The sequence below is a fragment of the Pseudoliparis swirei genome, chromosome 12 (genome assembly GCF_029220125.1).
Source record: "Pseudoliparis swirei isolate HS2019 ecotype Mariana Trench chromosome 12, NWPU_hadal_v1, whole genome shotgun sequence".
Lineage (NCBI taxonomy): Eukaryota > Metazoa > Chordata > Actinopteri > Perciformes > Liparidae > Pseudoliparis > Pseudoliparis swirei.
In genome coordinates this window covers 21,287,365-21,294,223 of record NC_079399.1, presented here as the reverse complement: position 1 = coordinate 21,294,223, position 6,859 = coordinate 21,287,365, and the positions used below count along the sequence as shown (strand labels likewise).

Here is a 6,859-nt window from a genome sequence, read left to right as displayed (position 1 = left end):
TGTTTATATGTATGTGTATATGTATGTTTATATGTATGTTTATATGTTTATATGTATGTTTATATGTTATATATATGTTTATATGTATGTTTATATGTATGTTTATATATATGTTTATATATATGTTTATATATATGTTTATATGTATGTTTATGTATATGTTTATATGTATGTTTATATGTATGTTTATATGTATGTTTATATATGTTTATATGTATGTTTATGTATATGTTTATATGTATGTTTATATGTATGTTTATATGTTTGTTTATATATATGTTTATATGTATGTTTATATGTATGTTTATATATGTTTATATGTATGTTTATGTATATGTTTATATGTATGTTTATATGTATGTTTATATGTTTGTTTATATATATGTTTATATGTATGTTCCATGGGGATGAATGATAGTTTGTATTTCAGAAATGTGGAAGCCGGTTGAAGCCTGTGATGTTATTTTAATCCAGATAGTAACATACTGGACTTTTATTGTGAAGGGACTTTATTAGTAGTCTGACCAGAAGTGACGTTGTGACCCAGGGTCGTGACCTTTGACCCCTCCGTATTGATAGTGGACTGTTAGCCAACAAGAAGCTGTTGCAGGACTGAATAACAAAGGACTAACTTTTTGCGAAGTTCCCAGTTTCAGAACATCCTTACAACACACACATATGTGCGACTGAAGCCTTTGGCGTATTCTTGTGTAGCACGCCGTCTCCACCAGAACTCAAAGTGGAGTCCTATTCATCGCGTTCAAGCTCTGATTTCTAAGTGGTATAATTGGTTTCCGTGCTCTCTGGACGCAGGTCATTGATAATGGAGCGTGGCGTTTAGCTAACGGAACACGCACAGGCCTTTAACGTTGAGTGATGTGTCCAATGTAGAAACAAAATGACGACAAAAATAGAGTTTGAAACTTGTTGTAAAGCAGGTAATAAGTTATAGTTTAGCATACCGGGTCGATACATAAGAATATGATAGTGCTTCAATAATGCAGCCGGGTGTGACGGGCTGGTTGACGGTATGAAGCTCGATCAAAGGTCTCGCGCTCGTGAAAAATGAGGATCAGAATGCGATGGATAAGTTTAAGAATATTTAATGGAGAGAAGTTTAACAAACAAATTGAAGCTACGATCGTAGGGCCGGACGGAATATTACGCCACGGACTAAAATCAGAGTAGCAGATAGGGAACTGTCTGGTAATCTTCAGAACCTCTAGAGAAAGAAACTCACCCTTTACTCGAGTATTTATTAGTAACCACACCTCTTAATCTTAAAAGTTAGTTCCATTGGTCAGTCCAGCGCGCTACACTTCAGTCGGCTTACGGCCAGGTAATAAAATAGCCGGGTCAAACGTCGTGACCCCGCGACCGACATTACTTCCGGTCAGTTGTGTGGAAAAAGTCCCTTTCACAATAAAAGTCCCACGTTACTTTTCGGATTAAAGCGCATATTAACATCCTCCCTTATATTTCATAATTATAATATCTTGCTATATGTGTTAATTTAAAGCATAAATGTTCCCTATGTATATGTGCAAAGTGAAAATAACCGATGCCAACCTCACACCGGCTTCCAGCCTCTGACCTGCTGCATGTGTGGCGTAACCTGCGGCTCAATTTACATATTTGTTGACCAAAGTCTGTGGACGTTGTCTCCAGGTTCGGCTGTGGAGCTCAATTAGTGTGGAAGAAACACAAAATCAAATAGTTGAATTTTAAGGGTTTTTACTGAACATAAATATAAAGCAAGTACATATTTATAATAAAAAAATAAACGTTGTCTTAGAGGGCGGTCATCGTGTTCATCCAACTCGTGGGCAGCTCGCCATCTTCATCTGATACACAGTGGCATCAGCTCAAAAATCTGACCTGTACAAAAGGTCACATAAAAACAGTAATTTCAAAACACAGAAAAATGTTAATAGCAGAAACGAAGAGCGCTGACAGTCAGGGAAATACGAAGAAAAAGAAAACCCCATGTGATATAACAAAATGGCGGTCTGACATTTACACAAAATATGCTAAGCATATTGCACAGTCCACAACACAAAATTAACTTAAAAGTAATCGAGGTACTCACCGCTGTCTGCACCCAATAAAGCAGGAAGTGACCTCCCTTGACCCGGATATTTATCAGGACTCGGCTCCTGGATTGGCCAATGAAAAGATGTTCCTCCCTGAGCCAATCAGTGGGTCACAGTGGGATGCACAGCAGCTCGTTGTTGCTTCTGTTGTCGCGGAGGAGAAAAGGAAAAGTGAGGTCGGTTCTCCGTAAAACTAAATATTGACTACTTTTAAAATAAATACCCCTCCCAAACTCTCTCTCCGATGGATCAGTCCCTCCGCTCGGCTCGCTGCGGGACTTCAAACGGCCAGCTGGTTCTTGTTGTGAGCGTGACGTCACGGCTGACCGCTCTCACGAATACACATGCGTGCCTCTATTTGTGTCGTTCCACAGCAGCGGGACGCGGTTATGAGTCGGTCTGTTACGTCTTCGGATGTCTGAGTGCAGCGAACCAGCGGATGCCACCCTCAATGTTCATGTGTGACCGATGAGAGGAACTGAAACTGGGCTCTTGGCAGATGATGGACATCAGGCTCCGGATGCGCGTGGATTAAGTTTAACAGTATTTAATCGCAAGAAGTTCAAACAAGAAATCGAGGCTCAGGATCGTGGTCTTCGTGGTGATCCGGGCTCCTCAGGATCCAGCCTGAAGGACCCGGGTCAAGACCAAAGAGAACGATCTTTCTCCAGTACAGAGTATTAGTCCCAAAATCAGCCAATCACGTCCTTTTCAAAGGTTTAGTTCAGCCTCTAACACCTTCCTGTTGGCTCAAAGTCCCGCTATCAAAATGGAGGGTCAAAGGTCACGACCCCCGGGTCAAAACGACACTTCCGGTCAAGTCGCTAGACAAGTATTTTCACAATTAAAGTCCCGTCTGTTATTGTCTGCATTAAAGTCACTTCACGGGCTTCAACCGGCTTCAACAATCTGAAATACTAACTAACAGTCACTCTCATGAACATACATTACTTCTTGTCATTTACATTTGCATAGAGTAGACATTACCCCTATGCTTCATAACACATTCATATCAATATTCTCCCTAATATTTCCTATTATAATATCTTTCTATATGTATTCATTTAAAGCACAAAACTTCCTCTGCACATGTGCAATATCATAATAAGCTATTACAACCTAACAGCACTCAAAATAAGCCCCGCCACCATACCGTGCGTCCACGTCGCCGCTCAGCCTCGTGAGATAACGTTACGCCGGGAAAAGTTTAGTCTCTCCGCTGACTTCTTTGAATACTTATTTTCCTTCTTTTCTTTTCCACATTTACGACTCTACAACTTGCAGGTGTGATCGGAGCAGAGTTGGCGGTGGCGGGCGAACATGCTCCACGCGGCGGTTATGGTTTTACATCACAACATAGCTGGGAGAGTCGAGAAGAATCTAATCGTGCCGTTCAGAGGGCAGAGGTCACCGACCTTTTTGACACCGAGAGCTCCTTCAAGGGTGAAAAATAATACGAAGGGCAACTTGTTTAATATAAACTTCCCGATTAACAAATTTGCTTAAATAACCTTTTAAAAACGAGCCGCCACACAACGTCCACGTGGTTTGATGAACCTGAAGCTTCTATAACTAAACGGTCTTCTGATTGTTCTGACCAACACTCTGATTAAGAACATCGATTCTGCATAAAACACGTTCAGCTCGGGACGGACAAAAGAGACATGCACAGGTGATTTGTCACATATTAAGATGAGTGTGTTTTGCTTTACAGTTAATTGAAATGTGTTTTTTCTGTTTAAAGGGTTTTCACCTCACTCACTCACTCTAGTGCAAATAAAGGAGAAAGAAAGAGCAAATTTGTGGAATTCCAGTTTTTAAAAATCCATGTAGATGATCCCATTTCCTCTCAAGTAGGACATTTGCAAGAAATCCCCAGAGTACATGACAGATACTAAAGATTTAAGAACAATAGTTCCTTTGCTCCCACTGTCAGTGTTCAGGCCCTAATATTAATAAGCAGAGCGGTTATGTTGGTCCTGGACTTCCTTAGAGACAGAACTTCAGGGTCATAGTGATATTTAATGCTCATTTGGACTCTATCACTGAGATAAAGATTAACTAAATCAATGTAAATATACAATTCAATGGAGGAAAATATTACACTCATTAACAACGACTGACATTCTGTAACTACCTGGACTTACAGGCCACTCCCTGCGTCATTTACTGTGAGCTCATTGGCTGTAATCCTGGTTGTCTTTGAGAGAGACTTTGCAGAGCCAGCGCAGCAGCCTCCCCAAGGTCCTAGTGCCCGGGGATTATGGCGGTTTTTTTTTTACGGGGCTCAATGTTGACTATTTTTTAGAACATGCCTTGCGGGCGACTCACGTGGTCCCTACGGGCGAACGGGTGCCCACGGGCAACGTGTTGGCCACCTCTGCTCTAGAAGAATCTAATAGGACCCTTCGGAGGGCAGGGGTTGGTCTGTGAGCACTACATCAAAAAGCCCTTAAAGCATCAATTGGAGAGGGGTCAAAGGTCATCGAGCAGGAGTCAGTGGACTAACAAGATACACAAGGAAGATACATTTGACCGTGTACCACAGTGATGCCTTGAGGGTTGACTCTGGGTGTCAGGTGTTATTCTAGAAGTGGAGAGGTGACCACTCTTACTCAGAGACAGCATGTTGCCTCATTTAGGGACATCTGGCCTTCTCCAAACCCCCATGTGACCCTCTGATCGGGGCATCTCCAGGTGGTGACTTCAGAGAGTTTCGGCACGTAACTTTTCAATGATCTCCTTCCGTACTCCTTTTTTTTTGATTACATCATACAGAGAAAGGCTTTGGGAATGACGTCCGTCTCAATTGGCAGCAAAATCTCGAAAGTTTAATTCATTCTGTAGATAAATTGTGTAATTCTCAACAAGTGATTTCATGAGCGAGCCGACCGCTCGCCGGCTGCTGGGGTCGACAAGACGTTGACCTTTTCTCTCTGGTCCAGGAGAATAGAGCCTCTCCAGAACCGTCCCCCGGAAGTACCAACACAAGTCTGAGTGGGAGGAGCTTTCTCTGACATGTTGTGGATTCCTCTCTGACAGGAACTGTACTGTGATTGGATGAGATCAATATGTTTCAAGAGGCACCCTTTAGTGTCTGTATGCCTCACAACGGGCTTTCTTTCAGGGGGGTATGTGGCGTCCGTGCAATATCTGCGAGCATCTCCAATTTCTAGCATCTTCATTGAGAAACTATTCAATAAATCTCTATCAGATATCATGCAACTACAAGCTGAGAGCTGGATATGAAACCTCCATGCGGTGTTCAAGGGGTTAATCCGCTGGCTTCCAGGCAACCTCACAGTGATGACAATGAAACACAACAGATTGAATGTGTTCATTAACGAGCTCGAGAGGTGCTGGTTGACTCTTGGCAGAGGCGGTTTTAAGCACTTTTTGTTTTTTAATCACCCTTTTGGTAAGAAATTATGGAAATCTATCCAGGACTTTAACGCTCTGTTACCAACAGCGTCTCACATGTTGTGTTTTTGAACGTATTTCAATGTTGGCAACGAACCGACCCAAACAGATGCACCACTCTGCTCTTCCCACTTTACAGCGGATTGGATTCATGAAATGGAACTTTTTGCTCTTCAGAAATAGAGAAATTGTTCGACTAATGGTGATTTGTTCATTTTCAGCTGACTGTAATCATAATAAATAAGTGATTAATGGAAGTTCTCCTCTCTCACTCGGAGCCACATGTGGTCTTCAGGCTGCAGCTCGGCTCTCCGCTCACATGTGGTTTGATTCAGCGCTGTGGAAAGATTACTTAGGAAACTTTAAGAGGCGACACGGAGCCGTGTCCTCTTATATTAGGAAACCTCTCTTTATCAAAGCTTCGGTCTACGGCCTGAATACCTTCTGCGCCCTATCGCTCTCCTCCGTTGGGATCGTGACTTTGTTCCTGTGGTGTTCAGGAGGCCTTGCCAACTTTAGCTGGACAGAGTTTCACATGATGCAAGCCTCCAGAAATGTTACAAAAAAGTTACCTCTTAAAACCATCATAGAGTGAAAATATCATGTGCGGATGCCAGTTTAGTTGCATTGGCAGGAGACGTATCGCTCTGCAGGGTACGTATGCATGTACCCGGGCACAGGGAAGGTGAAACACAGTCACACCCCACTGAGGTTTTGTATTGTCCATATTTAAATGGGAAACAGGATTTGCAGAAGGTTTGATTGATTGTCAAAGCAGAAGCTGACATGTGACAGTTAGGGTGAGCAGAGTGATGCGGATGTCAGTTCAGAGCCCGCATCCCATTTCAGACGTCAACTTTGATGAAAATGCTTTATTGAGATGGACCAGCAAGTTTTCAAATGGAGTTTAAGCAGTAGTTCAGGAAGGAAGACTCTCTTTACTCTACCGGGGGGGGGCATCCACCAATTAGATGCGGCACGATGTCTCTAAGCCAATCACATCGTTGCTGTCAGACGTTAAAGGAGTTCTCTACTCTGCTGTCAGCTGTCGTTTCAGGTCGGATCTTATGATGTTTTTAATGTTTTGCTGATTAGTTTGATTTATTATGTTATTTTTGGTGAGACCTTTATAGTGTCTTCTTGGACTTCAAATCTCAATGAGACGAAAGGTTGAATACAATTAAAAAATAGACATGAACCCTGTGTATCTGCAGCCTTACAGTTGGCTGAATAGGAAAGTAATGTCTTGTTTTAAACTATATAATAGGTCAAAGAAATGTCTAGAAAATGGCACTAAAATTGACCACAATGACAACAGTCTGCAATGAAACCAATCAATCAGCAAG

The 6,859-nt window shown here is 42.1% G+C and overlaps 1 long non-coding RNA gene across 1 annotated transcript; it reads right to left on the bottom strand.

Moving 5' to 3' along the window:
- Positions 1–1,717: 1,717 nt before the first annotated feature.
- On the bottom strand, positions 1,718–2,696 carry LOC130202374 (uncharacterized). Its single transcript, XR_008833353.1, has 2 exons — positions 2,090–2,696; positions 1,718–1,878 (listed from the first exon to the last, which is right to left on the bottom strand). It is a non-coding gene; the product is annotated as an uncharacterized LOC130202374 (long non-coding RNA).
- Positions 2,697–6,859: the final 4,163 nt, after the last annotated feature.